Source organism: Ovis aries, chromosome 9 (assembly GCF_016772045.2).
Source record: "Ovis aries strain OAR_USU_Benz2616 breed Rambouillet chromosome 9, ARS-UI_Ramb_v3.0, whole genome shotgun sequence".
Classification (NCBI taxonomy): Eukaryota; Metazoa; Chordata; class Mammalia; order Artiodactyla; family Bovidae; genus Ovis; species Ovis aries.
The window spans coordinates 75,316,139-75,336,539 of record NC_056062.1 but is presented as its reverse complement, the minus strand read 5'-3'; the positions used below and the strand labels follow the sequence as shown (position 1 = coordinate 75,336,539).

General features: G+C 41.7%; 1 protein-coding gene across 9 annotated transcripts in view; it reads right to left on the bottom strand.

The window, feature by feature from the left end:
- NCALD (neurocalcin delta) overlaps positions 1-20,401 on the bottom strand; it is a 479,881-nt gene that overhangs the window by 328,836 nt on the left and 130,644 nt on the right. For all 9 annotated transcript variants that reach the window (XM_060393870.1, XM_060393873.1, XM_060393872.1 and 6 more), the window contains one exon: positions 3,557-3,609. The gene's annotated coding sequence lies outside the window, so the exon portion shown is untranslated. The remainder of the gene's footprint in view (positions 1-3,556; positions 3,610-20,401) is intronic.

The window sequence follows — 20,401 nt, the reverse complement described above, 5'->3', positions numbered from 1 at the left end:
AGTGGATGAACCTCGAGCCTACTATACAGAGTGAAGGAAGTCAGAAAGAGAAAAATAAATATCATATATTAATGCATATACATGAAATCTAGATGGTAGTGATGAACCTATCTGTAGGCAAGCAATGGAGACACAGACCTAGAGAACAGACTTATGGACACGATGTGGGAAGGAGAGGGTGGGATGAATTCAAAGAGTAGCACTGAAACATAAACATTATCATGTGTAAAATTAGACAGCTGGTGGAAATTTGCTGTATGACACAGAGAACTCAAATCCAGTGCTCTGTACAACCTAGAGTGGTGGGATGGGGTGGGAGGTGGGAGGGAGGTTCAAGAGGGAGGGGACATACATATATCTATGGCTGATTCATGTTGATATATGGCAGAAACCAACACAATGTGCTGTGCTAAGTCGCTTCAGTCGTATCCAGCTGTTTGCGACCCTATGGACTATAGCCAGGCTCCTCTGGCCATGGGATTCTCCAAGCAAGAATACTGGAGTAGGTTGCTATTTCCTCCTCCATTGGATTTTCCCAGCCCAGGGATCGAACCTGCATCTCTTACATCTCTTGCACTGGCTGAGGTTCTTCACCACTAGTGCCACCTGGGGATTGTAAAGCAATTATCCTTCAATTAAAAATAAACTAAAAGCTTTTTAAAAAGCTATAAAATTACTAAGGGAAAAAAAAAAGAACATCTCTGTATTTGGGGTTTTAGCAAGGATTCCTTTTAGGACACACAACTGCTATCCAGCAAAGAAAAAAATGGATAAACTGAACTTCATGAAAATTAAAAATTTCTGCTCTTTGAATGATGCAATCCACAAGCTGGGAAAGGGTATTTGAAAAGCATACATTTGATAAAGGATTTGTATCTGGAATAATATTTTATTGTAGCTCAAAAATGAAAAGATAGATGACTTTATTTTTAAAATGGGTGACTGATTTGAACAGATACTCCACCAAAGAAGACAGGCAGATGGCAAAGAAGCACACAGAATGTTCAACATCGTTAATGATTAGGGAAACAAGAACCAGAGTTATGAGATACAACTACATACCAACTCATATTGCCCACATTACGGAGACTGACTATACCAAGTTCTGGAGAGCTCGTGTGTGTACTAAGTCACTCAGTCGTGTGTGACTGTTTGCAACTCTACGGACTGTAGCCCACCAGGCTCCTCTGTCCATGGGATTCTCCAGGCAAGAATACTGAAGTGGGTTGCCATGTACTCCTCCAGAGAATCTTCCCAGCCCAGGGATCGAACCCAGGTCTCTTATATCTCCTGCATAATTCTTTATCCCTAGCGCCATCTGGAGAAAGACCATGGGGCAACTAAAATATCATGTATTGCTGAATGGAATGCAAAATGGCACAATCACTTTGGGAACAGCGAGAGGGAATTTTCTGTATAATGTTAAATTAATGTTAAATATATACTTGCTACATAGTATATGACTCAATAAACCTACTCCTAGTAATTTACCCAAGAGAAATTAAAACATATATCCATACAAAGACTTACAAAGCGAGCAATTATAATAACTTTATTCATAAGAGCCAAAAACTATAAATAATCTACATGTTCATCAGCTGGTGAATGGATAAACAAATTGTGTTCCATCTACACAATGGAATTCTACTCTAAAAAAAAAAGAGCAAACAACTGGTACTGCAACACAGGGATGAATTTTTGAGATTCTTTGAGATTTTTAAAAAAGAAATCTGAAACAAAAGTCTACATACTCTATGCCTTCATTTATATATCCTAAAAAAAAAGAAAAATCTAGGGACAGAAATCAGATGAGTGATTGTTACTACAAAGGAGCATTCTCTCAGAGATTGGGTATGTTCTGCATCTTGATTGTGGTGGTGGTTATAGAACTGTTCAAACTTATCAAACCATCAGTTTCAAGAGAATGAATTTTACCGTGTAAATAACAAACAAATAGATAAACAGAGCTGTAACCAAAGGATGGCTCCTGATCAAGTGCACGTCCACACGGAAAAAATTCGTCTTGACCCTCTACCTCCCATCGTACACAATCAAACCAATCCAGATGTATCGTGGCTCAAATGTAAAAGGAAAATAATATAACTTTCAGATGAAAACGTACAACTTCTTTGTGATCTTAGAATAAGGCCAAGATTTCTTAAATAAGTACAATAGTACCAACCACAAAAGGGAAAAAATGGATAATTTACACTATTTTAAAGGAATTTCTGTCCACAAAAAGAGTGAAAAGGTAAACCACAGGAAACAAAAGTAGATATTTACAATATATATATTCTAACAAGACTTCAAATCCAGAACACATATTATTAAAAATATCTGTAATTCAATAAGTCAATTCAACAAAGCAACCCAATTTTTTTTTTCCAGAAGACCTGAATAAGCACTTCCCTCTTTTTTTTTTTTATAGACTAGAAAGGGCTTTTGACAAAACAAGATATTCAAATAGTCAATTAACATATGAAAAAGTACCTAACTTCATTAGCCTACAAGCAAATACAGAACTACAATGACACTGTAATACTTCACACCCACTAGTACAGACTAAATAATCAAATGAAACAGAAAATACCTTGTGCTGAAAAGGATACAGAGCAATCAGAACTCTCATATACTCCTGCTTAGCGTGTAAAATTTAAATCAATACAACCATTTTGAAAAACTGATATTATCTGCTAAAACTGAATGTATACTTACCCCCCTGATCCAGAGATTCCCTTGCTGCATATATACCCAACAGAGAATGAATATATAACCAAAAACAAAATTTGTCAAAACTGACTCAAGAAGAAATCAGAAAATGTAAATAAATCAGAAATTAAGTGAGCAGGTAAAAATTCTCCTTTCAAAGAAAACAACAGGACTCAAATGTTTTACTCCTTTATCATCAAACATTCAAGCAGCAAGTAATTCCAATATTTTGAAAACCATTCCTGGCAAGGAAAATACCAGAAAGGAAAACTGTATCCAATCTCAGGACTAAAACTAAATCTTAGCTAAAGATAGAAAAGATAATGCATCATGACCAAGTTGGTTTTATCTTAGCAATGCAAGGTATTTAATATTAGAAAATCAATTAATAGAAATTACCATGAACAGATAAAGAATAAAAATCATTTTAACAGCTTAGTAGATTAGAAAAGCATTCAATAAAATTCAATACCTGAAATAATTAATTTGCTTTTAGCAAGTGAGGAATAGGGAAAAAACTTCTTAATCTCATAGAGACTATTATTAAAGTAACTTCATCAAATGATTTAACAGTTTGCCTACTGTTGGATATTTCAGTTCTCTCCTCTTGTTTTGCTTTATCTGGCAAGTAGTTTATGGTGTGATGAACACCTCTGCGCATGTTGATCTAACTTCCCTGTGCAAGCTGTCTAACTTCTCTATGTTTCAATTTCCTCCTGTATAACATGGAAATAAACCTAACTTAAGGGTTGTTGCAGGGATTAAATAACATGTTGGATTTGGGTCTCAGGAAATCTTAGGAGAAAGTCATGGTTTATAAATCTGAGGAAATTTGTTCTGCATTTACCTGGTAGAGGATCTCTCAAAGCACACTGCAAGCTCAAGTCAGAAGAAGTCACTCTGTCAAAAAGAAAGAAACTTATTGTTATAGGTTATCAGCAACTATGGATGTAATATCTGAGGAAAGCTGTCAGTGATGGGGACTATTGTTTGGTACAGGATTCTCTTGCATCATTTGGTATCTTCTCTCCCTCCCAGCTACCACATCTCTTGTTCAGTGAAGATGACTACTACCACATTCCCTTCATCTGCCCTTGATCTACAGCATTCCATTTTTGCACGGCAGCCGGAGCGAAGTTCTAAAACTTGAGCATGACGCACCACACCCCTCCTGAAACCCCTCCCATAAGCTCCTCTTATCCACAGGATGAAGGCCAAGTTCCCTGGCATGACTTGTAAGGCCCTTGGTCGTCTGAGGCCTGCCTGCTTCTCTAGCCTGTCTCTCATCTCCGTACCACTGTCTGGGCCCCATTGCACTGGACTTGCTTCCGTCTCTCTTAGACAGGTCCCAGCTTTCACACGTGGTTCCCTCTGCCAGGACTACCCTCCCCTTCCCCAACTCACCTCCACCTGGCTAACTCCTACTCATCTTTCCATTCTCCGCTCAAGTGTCACTTCCTCACTTGGGCCATCTACTCCCCTTGACCATGTTTTAAGCTCCTTTGTTTATACTTCCAAAGAAAGCTGCAAGTCTTCTCTATGATATCATACACGCAACTACCTATCCAATATATCTGGTCTTCCCTGTGAGCCCAGTGATCATATCTGCTTTGTTCACGGCTTGTACCCTCATGCCAATCCCAGTGCTGGTCTGAGTCAAAGGATTACTAAACTCATTCCTCAGTTCTTAGCTTTCCAACTCATCTTTTGATTCATAATGATAACTTAATCAACTTCCTTCTTCATTACCATATTTCATTGATTAAGATTCACTGGTTGAGAGAGATAACACTATTTTATGTAACATTAGGAAAGAAAAAAAAATGGTTGCAAATTAAACTATGATACAATAGTAGGATTAAGAAATCTTATATTTACTGAAAAGGCTCTATTAGGCTTACTAAGAGGGTAAGTGGGTTTTATTATACTCATAAAAAAGGAAAATGTAAAAATATTAGTGAAATAAATTGGTTGGGTGCTCCAATTTAATTTGATTTAGACACCACATTCAAAACCCACACTTCTGAATCACTTTTGTCACAGGGTCCAATAACTGTGTTTTTCCACACAATATTGTCCTCTGTGCCACCAAGAAACTCAGTGATGTAGTGTGTCTTAAAAGAGTACTGCATTTGGGATTTCCTTTTAGGTTTTTGATGCCTTTCCACAGTGTTGATGCTGCCAAGAAAATCTTACTAACAGGTGCCAGCAGAAGACTTCACTAAGCACCTAGGACCACATCCCTCTCTCTGGTGATCACAGAATGGACCACGGACTGAAACAATGAGCGGTTTCTTGTGCCCCCAGATCTACCAAGTTCACGTGCGCACAGGAGACAGCTGCAGCGCAGCCATTGCCTGTCCAGCTGCAACAAAGGATGCTTTCAGTCTCAGACACAGCCGGGTATCAGAGCATTAAAATGTGAGGAAAATAAAGCATGTCTTAGAAGCAATGAAATATGGGAGGGCAAAAAAAACTCTTCAAGAGTATCTGGGAAAGTTACTAAAAGGAAGAATGTGAATTCATTCTTTCCCTCTCCTTCCTCTCTCTCCTTCCCTCTCTCCCTCTCTCTCTCTCACACACACACACATACACACACACTCTCACTCATGGTCAGAGGCATGACCAGCAGCTCTGATTCCTCGCCTGCTGGGGCTGGGAGGGTGCAGGAGGCATGAGCTGAGGAGCATGGGCAGAGCCCACCCTCATCCCCAGCCCCGCCCTGCAGCAGGTGCTTCCCTGCTGGAGGAAAGAGGCATTTCCTTCCTTTCTGCCAACCCGGCCGCACCCCCATGGACAGTGTCCTCCCAGAGGGACTCCGTTCTCTAACTACTTTTTAACCTATTCAAATACCTTTTGTGCTTATCTTTTCTGGTTAAAAAAAATAACACCATGAAATTGACCTTCTTAAAATTTTAACTGTGTAATATAGTCTGGTTAATCACTGGCACAATGCTGTAGAGCAGATCTCTAGAGCTCATTCATCTTGCATAACTCAAACTTCACACCCCCTGAAGAGCAGCTCCCCTTTTCCTTCCCCCCCAGCCCCTGGTTCCCACCACTCTGCCTTCTGTTTCTATGAGTTTGAACGTTTTCGTGGCTTGAGTAAGTAGAATCATGCAGTACTGGCTGATTTCACTTGGCATAACATCATCCAGGATCCTCCATGTATTGCATCTGAGAGGATCACCTTTTTTTGAAGGCTGAATAATATCCCATTATGTGTATACACCACATGCGTGCGTGCATGCTCGGTCGCTTCAGTTGTGTGTGCCTCTTGCGATCTTATCGACTGTAACTCTCCAGGCCCCTCTGTCCATGGGATTCTTCAGGCATGAATACAGGAGTGGGTCACCATGCCCTCCTCCAGGGGATCTTCCCGACCCGGGGATCAAACGAACATCTGCCTATGTCTCCTGCATTGCAGGCTAACTCTTTCCCCACTGAGCCACCTAGGAAGCCCCATATACCACATAAAATAACACTTATAAGGACATAGCTTTTAAATAAATGGAAGTTTCTTAGAAACGTGTTATTACATTAGAGCAGAGCAGACTCCAGTGTCAGAGGTTTTCTCATTCTCAGCCCAGCATTCCAGGGCCTCAGGATCTCAGCTTGTGAACACTTGATCATGGCTGGGAAAAGGATGAAGAAAGGGACACCATTTGAAAAGCCTCCCTGTGCCTCAGTTTCCTCATCTGTAAATCGTCACAGGATTAAACAATATAGCCGTTCATGGTCCTAGCAAGAAAGAGATCACATACTCAAATGGGAGCTTTTATGAAGGGGATTATTTACAAGATATAGACAAGATTAAAGAAACCACCAAGGGATGGTAAAGCAAGACCTCTTACTGGCCAAATACATGATTGATGTGGTGCATGGACACTAGCCTCCCAGGACCCAGAACAGCGTGGAGAGGAGGGGAGAAGGGATTTGGAAGAACAGAGCATGTCCATCTCGGATCATCTCTGAGTTGCCACAGAGCTGCAGTATCCTATGGCCTTTTTCTTACAGAATTAAGTTTGCCATAGCAAGAAAAAGTCTATTTACTCTAAAGATTGGAGAGAAATCCACCAGGATGCATTTTCTCACCATTCTCTTAGCTCAGAGAGCAGCACTCATTTGCTGCTTTTGGAAAGAGCTCAGGTTGAGAAGATCACACTCAATGGGCTCTGTTTCTCTTTCACCAAGCTCTTACAAACGTAGTCGAATCGTGTTTTGAGCTAGTAATTGTTCTTTCTCCCTCCTTGTCTTATCCCTTGAGATCCTTCCCTCTTTCCAGAAGGAGGTTCCCGCAATGTCCACCTCCTCACAGAAGAGACATTCCAGCAGGAGCAAAATAAAGGCTCTTGGCTTTCTAAACCCAAGCGCCTGGCATCTCAGAGCACCCACAACACGAACGATCCAGAGCAACGCTGACCACCTGCTCCTACCCACCAGCCCACACCCAGGCCTGAAAGTCTGGAGAGAGAGCTGGGACTGAGTAGACATCGGTGAGCCTGAGGAAAGGGCCCCTGAGTCCTTCCCCCACAATGCTGAGGCTGTAGATGGTCAGAACCACACAAGCTCTTTTCCCCTCCTCACTCACAACTCATCTTCAAACCTCCCTTCTCCCCTCCCTTGGCTGCGCTGAGCTCTAAGAACCGCCCATCTGCCCAGCAGCAGCAGCCAAGTCCCAGGGGTGCTCAGGACTCCCAGGGGTGCTCAGCCCCCGGATGGCACTCAGAGATTTTTAATTTTAAGAATCAAGGATCCCTCTGAAGGCTTGATAAAACAGTTGCTTCTAAGGAAGTTCCCAGGATCACTCAGCCTAAAGATCCAGGCCACGGGCTGGGTAGCATACTGTAGCATCCATCCCTTCCAGAGTTTAGAGACACTGCCGTGGCCCCAAATGTACGAGCTTTGGCTGCGACTGTTGCGCAGATGTCCAGCTGGGCAGCCGTGGCCATTAGAGAGACGTCATGCAGTGTGGTGAAAGCTCTCTCAGAATACAGGGGAGTCATACCGCCTTGAAACAAACATCCATTTGGAGAAAAACAAAAATAAGCTTTCTGAGTAAACATGTTTTTTCTTCTTTCAAAGGAGTTAAGACTATTTCCCAGAGGCTTTATAAAGTGAAGAAAGACTTGAAGTTCTGGCAAATAACAAACTAAAAGCAATAGAGAGGCTGCCCTCCTGCCCATTCTGAACGAGGAGGGGAGCTGAGCAGAGGGTTCAGTGCTCAGTTGCTAAGTCATGTCCAATTCTCTGCAACCCTATGGGTTGTAGCCTGCCTGGCTCCTCTGTCCATGGGATTCTCCAGGCAAGAATACTGGAGCGGGTTGTCATTTCCTTCTCCAGGGGATCTTCCCGACCCAGGGATCAAACCCACACCTCTTGCGTCTCCTGCATTGCAGGCAGATTCTTTACCGCTGAGCCCCTGGGGAAGCCCAATGAACTGATGGCTGCGGCCAAATTGCTTAACCTCCCTGCATCTCGTTTTTCTCATCTGTAAAAATGCCAGGGGTTTGTGCTCAGTCACTCAATCGTGTCTGACTCTTAGCAACCCCATGAACTACAGCCCTCCAGACTCCTCTATCCATGGGATTTTCCAGGCAAGAATACTGGAGTGGGTTCCCATGAAGATAATTATCGAGGCCCCTTCCATCTCGTACAGTATATGACTTTCAAACTAGGAAAGGAATTTTCCAGCTCAGGGTCCAAGGTCCATTGACAAATGAAGCAAAGAAGGAAGAATTGTCATCATCAGCCAACTGGGCTCTAGCCTGACAAATAACAGAAAAGAAGTGCTCTGCGGATTCTGTCATCCCAGCCCGCATGCATGCGGGCTACAACTCATCTCGGATGATACTGCACAAACGGGCTATTCCATGCATCTCAAGAATGTTCCAGCCATATTAGGAATTCTCCTAAGTGGCTTCTCTGCAACATGGCACAGTGTTGCTCCTGACACGGACATTTCAGTCAGCCCCGAACTCGACTCTAGACGAAAATATTACAACTGGATGACTGTCAAGTGCTCAGTCTAATCACTGCTATTCTTTTCCCAGAGTCCTTAAAAATAAGAGTACCAGATGTTATGCTTGTATATTTAATGGGAAACTGAACGGGGAAAAGCATAAAATGCAGCAAGCCTGGTTGTAATATTTAACTGTTTTTGAAAACCCACCATCTAAACATACCCAAGTAACATATTTTCAGAACTGTGACAAAGTCAAATGTCTTTCAAACACACACACACACACACACAAAGCCTGTCATGAGTAATTCAAAATAAAGCAATCTGTCAGTTGTAAAATTCAAGAACCCTTTCCTAAGTAGTTTGAATGCGTCCAACTCTCTCAATAGATACCATATTAACATATGAAAACTATTCCGAGAATTCCATCAACTTCAGAAAATATTAACTAAACAGTTACTTAGTTAACATCAGGCTGGATCTCCTACAGGTACTTAGTGCTTATCACAGTGTGCTAAGTCGCTCAGTCATGTCCGACTCTTTGTGACCCTATGGACTATTGCCCGCCAGGATCCTCTGTCCATGGGATTCTCCAGGCAGGAATACTGGAGTGGACTGCCATGCTCTTCTCCAGGGGATCAGGGACTGAACCTGAGCCTCTTACATCGCCTGCATTGGCAGGCACGTTCTTTACCACTAGCACCACATGGGAAGCCCCAGCACTTATCAGGAACAGACCTAACTCGTCACGTGTTACCCAAACCAGTCCCCCTCCTGCTATCCTGCTATCCCTTCTTATTAATCACACAAACGAGGAACCTGAACATGGTCCGCTTTCTCTTCTCCTCAATAACCAGATTCCATAGATTGTGCTTACAGAGTGCCTTTGTCTTACTCTGTCTCTTTACTGCCGCTATCTCAGATCAAACCTTCATCCCGCATCTGCTGAACAACTGCAAGGCTTTCCAGCTTTTGATGTCTTCAGTGAATTCATTCATCCCAGAGATTTTCTTTCTCAAACACACAATTGATATGTCACTCCCTCACTCATACCACTCTTCAGTGCCTCCCTGTTACTTAGAGGAAGGACTCAGTATTCAAGGTGGTGTCTGGCTTCACACTCCACACTCCAGCCTTGTCAAACTCTGTGCAGTTCTCCGCTGATTGGTTTCCATTGTGATACTCAGGTCTCCACGTCCTAACTGATCAACACCTTCCCATCTCACCTTCTACAAGGGCCCATCTAACAACTCTACTTCTTTCAAGATGAAAATTCCTTGACCCCACCTGGCACTACCCTCTTCCTCCACTGCTGAGCTCCAGCCAGATCCCTGTAGGGTCTGTTGCCCTCCACTGGGTCTCAAGTTCAAGATGATTTCCTCAGAGAGATCTTCCTTGACCCCCAAAAGAAAATTTTATCCCTCTCTGATGTACTTTGTAACCTGCTATTCCTTGCCCTTTTTGCATTTATCACAACCGACAGCTGTATGCTTATTTTTGTGGTAGGTTAGTTCAAAGTTCACCATCCTCAGTGGACACTTACCTCTGTGAATTAGGAATAGTTTAGATCCAAAGTTAATCCCCAGAGGCCTAGCACTCAATAAAAATTTTAAGCCAATGCATGATATCTCTGGCCTCATTGCTTCTATGAATAATTTTCCACTCATTACCACCAAGCAATTAAGGATCACTTCCTCTCTTGCAGCTCAGACAGGTCCCTGAAAACACTGAAGTCAGAGCATCCATGATGCCTCATACTCTTCCACATCGTTCTTCTACTGCAAGCTCCTCGTATTGTTCCTTGCAAAAGCCGTGTCATGTCTTTGAGGCAATTCTTCTTTAAGGCAGAATAAAGAGGGTACACAGGGGGACATATGTTTTCAGATATTAATTGTGAAGGTGCCACAAGAATGGCAGCAAGATAATTTGGTACTTCAATTGGCATTTAATTGCCTTTGTTGTTTGTTTTTTTTTTTTTTGCAACACCAAATAACAAACATGAACTTACTATGCTTTTCCTTTATGCTCAATTCTAACCAAATATTGTATTGCTCTTAGGTACCAGGTATCCCACTCACTGTCACTGATCTATCCCCAGCATCTAGCATAGTGCTTGCATGCTGTAGGTACTAATAAATGATGAAAAATGAACAAAAAACAAATAACAGAAAGAAAAATGAACAATTCTTATCTTGAAAGAATTTACTACTTAAAGAAATAAGCAGCAGAGAGTCGGACACGACTGAGCGACTTCCCTTTCACTTTTCACTTGCATGCATTGGAGAAGGAAATGGCAACCCACTCCAGTATTCTTGCCTGAAGAATCCCAGGGACGGGGGAGCCTGGTAGGCTGCCGTCTATGGGGTCGCACAGAGTCGGACATGCCTGAAGTGACTTAGCAGCAGCAGCAGCAGCAGCAGCATGCCCAAATTTTAAACTCATTATAGATAGCTCATGAAACTGCAGCTTTTATAAGAGTTTCATATGGTTTAATCTAATACTTATGCAGAGTACTGTATGTGCATTCATTTTTCCATTTTTCCATGTTTATTTTTAACTCATCCATTTGGACAAGATAAATTGTGGTGCAAACAGCAAGTGTATATAATCAGGTTAACCATATATTTTGGTTTGCCTGACACCAACCTGATTTAAGCACATGGCCTGAAATAAATATTTTCATTATCAATAATTATTTCATATTCACTATAAATGTTTCACTCTCAAACGTGTCCCAATTTGGATGATGAAACTCTGCAGTCTGCTAAAATCCTCTTAAGACATTCTAAGGCTTATGACCACAGCCATAATAAAGCTTTCTCTCTCTCTGGGTGTTAATGCTTTCTCCTTTGAAGAGCAAAGATTGTGTATGAGCAGAATAAATACTGACTTCCCCTGAAGCCTCATTCTGAGGGGATGTCAGATTCAAGGAAAACAGAGTCCAAAAGTAACTAATAAACATAATCTTTCCTGGTTCTGGAAAAATACTAAAAAGAATCTAATACAGAGCTCACAGCAATATTTCTTCCAATTTCCTTCCGCTCCTCTCCAAGGCCCCACACTTCAGAGCTACAGGGTGGGTGTGGGCCACAGGAGCGGAGCTTGGGCCTTTCTAAAGCCTCAGGACCAAACTCCCGCCTCTCACTCACTCCAGCCCATTAACCGATCTTTAGAGTCTTCATCAGGGAATTCTAAAAAGCAGAGAGCAGATCTGGCAACTCTCTTTAGAAGAGAGAGAAGGAGGAAGAATCTGAGGAAAGGCAAAATTCTTTCAAGGGTGAGGGGGGAAGGATTTCAAACACTGTATGTCAAAAATAAGTTACACACAGACCAAAAACAAGCACAGAGACTACACAAGATTAAGAGAGATGAAAGAGACATAATGGATCAAATGGATTCAAGGTCCAAAACTTGTTTGAAGACATTTGAGTATGGACTGTATATTAGATGACTTTGTAGAATTATTGTTAATTGTCTTGGGTGTAATAATGACATTGTGGTTAGTTAGAAGAATGTCCATATCCTTAAAAGAAACATGTGGAAGTATTTAGGAGTGAAGTACCATGATGTACTCAAACTATATACAAATGATGCAAAAAGAGAATGTGGACATTTATACATACATCGTACTTAAACACAAACTTAATCCGACGTGTATAAATATGAACTAAGCGAGAGAGGAAAAGGTCATGTAGCAAAATGAAGGGACTATCACTATGTACAATTCTGTTGACTTCTCTGTAGGCTAATTTTAAAAATGAAAAGAAATGGAAAATAAATAAATAATAAGTAAATAAACAAAGTCCTTTTCACGTGCATATTCAATATTCCACACAATATCCGAGTATTCTTTGAAGCTCCAACTGCAATGATCCAAGGAGGAAACAATGCCCACAGCTTTTCATGTTGGGAGAGACTGTTTATTAAATTCTCAGGGAATCTAACTTTCTGATGGGAAAGTAATAGCTCCAGGCAGTGCCATGAGGAGGACTAGCTCTGGGAGGAGTCAAAACTGATCTCTAGCATTTCCTGATGGCCTCTGCAATGTGGGCCCTGCCCCAACACAAGGCAGTCTCCTTTCTGTGAACTTTGTTGCCCCTTTGCCCACCGTATGTGGGTTCCATCACCCCTCCTGATAAATGAGCAGTTCAAGAATGAGTATGAGGCAGCCCCAATCCCCCAGTGACTTATTCCATGGGTGACTACTTAATTCATCACTCAGATCAAGATACTTTGGAGAAGGCATGTACATCCTAGGTCACTACAATCATGTCTGACTCTTTGCAACCCTATGGACTGACAGACTCCTCTGTCCATGGGATTCTCCAGACAAGAACACTGGAGTGGGTAGCCATTCCCTTCTCCAGGGGATCTTCCCAACCCAGGGATGGAACCCAAACCTCTTCCGTCTCCTGCACTGGCAGGCAGGTTCTTTACCACTAGCATCGCCTGGAAAGCCTAAGGAGAAGGCAACAGGGAGTTAACCAGACAGGGTACTGGAACAGCGCATACTCTGAGACTACCCAGGAAAACTGGAACTGTCTCAATAACATTTGGGTATATGTCCATCCTACTTATATCCCATAAGCACATGTATCAAACAAATATGTAAAGGATGCCAATAGCAATCTTTAACCATATATCAAAACAATATGAAGCAACTGCATAAACAAATTGCTTGGGAATTCAAAGGAGGAATGAAGTAATTCCTTTGGAGGGATCAGGAAGAGAATCCTGGGGAAAAAGGAATTTCAAGCTGGTGTTAAGATATTATAGTAAGATTTCTGCAGTTAGAGATGGGAGGCAAGGTCATTCCAAATGGAATTATGTGAGCAAAAGCCAAAGTAGGAAAGCACAGGGTATGCCAGGGAAATGGAAACCATCTAATACAGCTGATCTAAAGAGGTGCCCACAGAAAAGCCAAGGAGATAAGCCAGGGGAGGTAAACAGGAATTGTAGGAAAATTGCATGCTCTGTCCAACAAGCAATAGGGAGTCACTGAGTGTTCAGAGGGAGGATAGTAGTAAGACTGTGAATGGCCTTGACTGTCAGGCTAAGAACTTAAGCCCAGGGAATCAGACAGACTTTTTCCAGAAGAGTCTTATACAATAAAAATACCCATAAGTATAAATCCATATTCTCTATCCTAAAAACATGAATGATATAAACCAAAAGTGGTAAAGAACCCACCTGCCAGTGCAGGAGACATAAGAGACGTGGGCTTGATCCCTGGGTCAGGAAGATCCCCTGGAGTAGGAAATGGCAAGTCACTCTAGTATTCTTGCCTGGAGAATCCCATGGACAGAGGAGCCTGGTGGGCTACAGTCCATGGGGTCATACAGATCAGTCACAACTGAAGCGAAGGGACATTTTCCAGAAGAGTCTTACACAATAAAAATACCCATTTTTGTAAATCCATATTATCTAGCCTAAAAATATGAATGATATAAACCAAAAGAAAACTGTCACAGGTGTTGATGCCATAAGCTTCTCAAAACCACCTGTCCTCTCCCCTGTGGGAGGTTCTCTTTTGTATGCTGGGTCAAGTATCCCTTCTTCCATCAGATGTTTCCCCATCAACTTCTCACTTCTGTTGCCCGAAAACCACTGTCACAGAAATAGAACTGAGAGAATTAAAAAGTTCAGAATGTCCAAGCTTGAGAGGATGAAGACAGAAAACACAGCATTTGAACTAAAGGAAAAGCAAGTTACCCTGAGGCGAGGGATGTGATAAATTTCCACTGGGCATAGGAAATTACATTTTCAAGTCACAGCACATTTTGAAAGCAAGTCTTCTACCCCACCCCAAGAAGCCTGAGGCAGTCTCACATTTAATAAGATTAATTTATCTTTCCCAAAGGTTAATTTACAGATATTTACTGGATTACATAGGGAATTTCAGGGGAAGAGCAGTAAAAGACAGTTTTTCAGCTGTTTTTAATTCTATCATAGGTACGTTCAACTAGGCAAGAGCACATGCCTCATAGGAGAACAAGTCATTCTGGAGAAAAACTATTAATATCAAATCTTTCCGGAAAAGGTGGACAACACTGGCAAAGCAATCTCCTTTTCAGAGGAGAATGGCCCAACAGGAAGCCAGTGCTCCAGGCTCTCAATACAAAGCCAGGAATATTTGTAAACAGAAAGCACATATTCTCTTTCTATAGAGGGTGTGCCTGCTCTTCAAACATATTCCCTGGTCAGTTAAGGCCATAAATGAATGGAGAAAAGGCTGAGCTAGAGAAGTTGTTCTTGAGTTTTCAGTCCATGGAGTTTATATCTACAAAGGACATCCGGGAAAAATAAACAGGAGACAACTTTAAGAGGCTTCTATCAGGCTTTGAGGTTTCAAAAAGATAACTGCAATTAAACGAAACACATCAAATATGCTTAAGTCCACAAAGTCATGCATATATATATATATATGCATACTATTGGAAGATGAAAGGGAATCAGATTCATGATTTTGATGCTTGGTAAATAAAAGAGTCAAATATTTATCTTGTCTCTCCTATGTGAATAGCACCACTGGGTAATCAAAAAGTAGATGAGGGGAAGCAATTCTTTATCAAAGTAGTCCATCTGATAAATGAAAAAAATAAGTCTAAAATAGAATATAACCATTTTGCCAGCCCCAATGAATAAAGGAATCCAAGCACTGAGCATCAGCAGGAGTTAACATCACAAAAAGGACAAGACAGATATTACATGCTTCCTGATGGAAGAACACTCTTAGAATGTTGCCAAAGAAATTATATCTGAGTCTGATCAAGCCTCTAAATCCAGCTACCACATTACAGGGCTACAGAAAACAGAGGAACAGTGGAATGTGTCATGACCGTGAGAAACTCTACGGGTCAGCAGACTGGGTTCATCCACAGATAAACTATAAGGAAAAGAAAGAGATGGAGCAGGAACCTATAGATTAAAAGAAAGCTGTAGCTTTTTTTTTTTTTTTTTTTAATAAGCACACTCATTTTTTTAAAGCTGCTAAACTATAGGACCTAAGGATGCATATTTGGGTGATCACTGTTAAAGCATAGGTAATGGTTACTTGTGAAGGAAAGTAAGGGGTTGTGATTGATACAGGGTACATGGAAGGGACTTCTGGAGTGGGTTTTAATTTTTACTTGCTGAACTTTGGTTGTAGTTACAAATGCTTTTGCCTTATGGTAATTGACTAAGCAGGACTTCCCTCATAGCTCAGTTGGTAAAGAATCCACCTGCAATGCAAGAGAGTTCAATTCCTGGGCTGGGCAGATCTGCTGGAGAAGGGATAGGCTACCCACTCCGGTATTCTTGGGCTTCCCTTGTGGCTCAGCTGGTAAAGAATCTGCTTGCAATGCGGGAGACCTGGGTTAGATCCCTGGCTTGGGCAGATCTGCTGGAGAAGGGAAAGGCTACCCACTCCAGTATTCTGGCCTGGAGAATTCCATGGACTCTATAGAGTGGGTCACAAAGAGTCAGACACCACTGAGTGACTTTCACTTTCACTTTCTAATTGACTAAGCTATATATTTCACTTGGAAGAGGGGATCTATCAGTTTTGTTTTACAACAAAGTAACTTGATTTTTCGAAAAAAGAAGATACTTCTAGCAAACTCCTTGCTGCTGCTGCTGCTAAGTCACTTCAGTCCTGTCCGACTCTGTGCGACCCCATAGACGGCAGCCCACCAGGCTCCCCTGTCCCTGGGATTCTCCAGGCAAGAACACTGGAGTGGGTTGCCATTTCCAGTATTAAAAAGGATCTAAAGAAGCTTTTGATATTTTCCAAATGGGGAAGTATGATAGCTAAATAATGCAACAATGATTTATATTTGCGGAAGGAGAGTTAAAATATATTTCTATAATCAATATTAGAATAATTCCACTAGGAAGAAATATAATTCAATGAAGAAAACGTGAAAGGGAAGATGCTGACTGGCTATGGCCTCCATTCCCAATAAATTTCATCGTGATTCCCTAAAAGTGTTATAGCTTATCCCCCCACCCCCCGCCAAAAACGGGAATAATTTAACAATCATGGGGCAAGCCCTATATAAAAATCAAAACTTAGAATACTAATGTTTTGGAAAAACATCAGGCTTTTCTGCTGGTTTTCTCCCTCAGAGAAACAGCTGCTGATTTTTCCCCTTGAAAGCACATTCCTAGGCTCTTGAACTCCTGGCCTTGGACACTTGATGACCACATGAACAAAGGTATCCACTATAAATTAATTGTGTCATTTGATCCTCCATACCACAAAATCAGTTAATGCAGTCACAGTCTGTCAAATATATATATATATGATAGGTCTACAGAAGGTCTGGAAGTTACTAGCTATATAAGGTTATAAGTTATATAATTAGGTGACTTAGCTTCCTATGGCCACTACTTGTGCTACACTGCTTTCCCTTTCTCAGCCCACACCCACGACTTCATGAGGAGCTCCCTGTAACCAGTTAATGATCAAAAAAGAGATTCATTAGATGAATTGTATGTTCATGATATTACCAGCACTAGCTGGAAACAGACTGGTGCATACTCACTCAGAGCGGCCCTGAAAAATAGTGGAGAAAGAAAGTCCTGCCCGTTGGTAGAACGTCACGGTACATCTGAATAGCCGTTTTGTCTAGGCTGAAAATTAGCCAGAAGTACCAATCTATACCAGCTTATAAGTAGTAGTTAATGATTTAGCCAGATGGTCAGAGAATTAGAAAGGATGGAATTGGAAATTTGGTAAAAAGGAGGACTGTGAAACAGCTATGTGGATGATCTTTTGGAATGGGGAAAGGGTATGAAATATTTGTGTGTGTGTGTGTGTGTGTTCACACTCAGTTGCTCAGCCGTGTCCTACTCTTTGTGACCCCATGAACTGTAGCCCACCAGGCTCCTCTATCCATGAGATTTTCTAGGCAAGAATACTGGAGTGGGTTGCCATTTTCTCCTCCAGGGGATCTTTCCGACCCAAGGATCAAACTTGCATCTCCTATGTCTCCTGCATTGCAAGCGGATTCTTTACCACTGAGCCATCAGGGAAGCCCCATGAAATATTTGAATCCCATGTGAATACCCACAACAGAGCACCACTGCAGAGGCTCTCAATGATAAAGTGGACAAGATAACATTCTGAGGATGTCATATGACAGTCAGCCTTTTTTCCCCAGTGCTTTCCCTGTGCTTTTTTTTTCCAGTGCTTTCTCCAAAGATTTGTCTTCAGAGTATCAATGGCAGCATCAAGCTGGCTGTACAAAGGCCCACCAAGGCAAATCTTGCTACCAGCATGGCTGAGTTCGCAGCTTCCCAACAGTAGGAGCCAACAATGAGCCCTGGTGGACCAGCTAGCCAATCTGATTGCCTTCGGTTGATGACCTTGATCTCCTTCCAGAAAGAAGGAGGCGAAGATTTGTCCTCCCTGGAATAAATACATTCTGGATATGGATTTGCCTTTTGCAAGCACCACCATCCACATACTTATTGATCATCATAGTACCCATCACAACATTTCTTCTGACCAAGGCACTAATTTCTCAGCAAAAGAAGTATAGCCACTGGCTTATGACCATGAAATTCTCTGGTCTTGCCACACACTCCATCATCCAGAAGCAGCTGGCGTGACAGAATGGTGGAATCACCAATTGAAGGCTCAGTAATGTCACCCACTGGGACATAACACCTTGAAAATTTATGGCACTATCTTATAGCCTGCAGTATATGCTTTGAGTCAACAGCCCATGTAGAGTATTATTTCTTCCATAACTAGGACGCTTGGATCTGGAAACCAAGTATTAAAGTTATAGGGCCTGCTTTTATTATTACGCTTAAACAAAAATTTTGCTTCCCACTCCTGAGATTTGGGGCTCTGCTAGTTCCATTATGGGCATCAAAAAATGGTTCTACCATACTCAAATTTGAGATTTCCTCCTTGTCATTTCAGATTCCTTGTGCCATTAAACTAATGGACAAAGAAAGGTTTTGCTGTCCATGTTAAGTTGATTGGTCCCAAATGTAAAGATGAAAATAGGACTGCTGCTGAACAATAGGGGCCTGAAGAGGGTTATCTGTAATTCAGAGGATTCTCTGGGGTTCTGTTTATTACTTCCATGTTCAGTATTAAAGTTGATAGAGGATTTTACCAGCCCAATAAAGAAAGAACAACTAGGGACACAGACTCTTCAGGAATGAAGCCACAACCCAGCAAAGAAAGAATCCTCACAAACCAAAGGACTAGTTAAAAGGAAGAGGTACATGAAAGTGGATCAGAGAAGAAGAAAAGCTACAGATATAGTTTCATATTGTTGTTGTTGTTTAGTCGATAAGTCGTGTCAACTCTGCAACCCCGTGGACTGCAGCACACCAGGCGTCCCTCTCCTTCACCGTCTCCTGGAGTTTGCCCAAATTCATGTTCATATGCAGATCCTATATCTGTCTGCCTATCACTATATATCCATTACAGCCTTGTGATCAGCTAGAGAAGTGAGATCTGCAGCAACTATGTGTATTTTCTTCCTTGTGTTTTTATGTACATATTTGTATAAAGAAATCACTTCCTCCTTTTTCCTTTCCCCTGCTCTGTCATACAAGGGATGCTGGTTGATCATTTAACTTTAGAATTTAGCCTTGTGGGTTATACAATGGGATTTTGACTAACCTGTGAGAGTCACTAAGATCATTCAAACACGGATGCGCTGACGGATGAAACTTTGTTATCTCCCTTATTGGGGAAAGGGGAGCATGCCTTCATTGTTAAAGGGATAGCTGTATGAAAAGAAGCACCGCAGTGCTGCTGGGGTTGTTTCACCAAGTTAATGTGTGGATAGAAGGCTGTGAGTGGATGCAGAAGGGACAAAGGGCTGGACTGTGCCTAACAGCACCTTCCTCGCTCAACCCCACAGCTTTCTGTGGACAGTCTTCCTTTCTATGTACATTCTATGCACACCACCTTTTTCAGACTAACTCAGCAGCTGGCTCCCTATTGGGTTCTATCATCTGGGGCACTAGCAGGAAATTGGAAGACAGCAGAAGGGAGAAGGCGTTCTGTTTCTTTGGATTCCTGGCTGTGCCCACAGAAGCAAGGGCAATGATGCCATCATAACTGGCTATTGAGGACCCTGGCCTGCCCAGCCACTTCACTTCTCACAGAAGAAAGGAAGTGAACCAGCTGAGAGCAGGGACTGTCTTGAACTTATGAGTCCCCTACAGTGCCTGGCCTAGAGCAAAACTCATAGCACTCTCATGCCTCTTTGATTTTGATAAAACAAATATACAGAAAAATTACCTTCTGGACCATTTTTAGTTGTACTGTCATGTTAAGTATGCTCACTTTGTTGAAACAGATGTCCAGAACTTTTCACCTAGCACATCTCTATACCCGTTAAATAACAAGTCCCCTTTCCTCCTCCTTCCAACCCCTGGTAACCACCACTCCACTTCCAGTTTCTATTAGTTTCACCACTTTAGAAAAATAGGCAGATGATTTCTTTTAATTAACATAATTGTAGAATCTCCAAGTTGGAAAAAACCTTAGAAGTAATCTAGTTTAGAAGTTACCTAGTGTATGGTCCCACCTTTTCCATCTTAAATCCAGTAACCATTACTTTTTAATCATTTGATCTATGCTGGAGAAATCCCAGTGACTGCTTCAAAAAGGTGAGGAGACATACTATGAGGAGACACTTTCTGAGAATTTAAAAAAACAACAACAACAAAAAACAGTTCTTTCTTACATTAACAGGAAATGTTGAACTTATC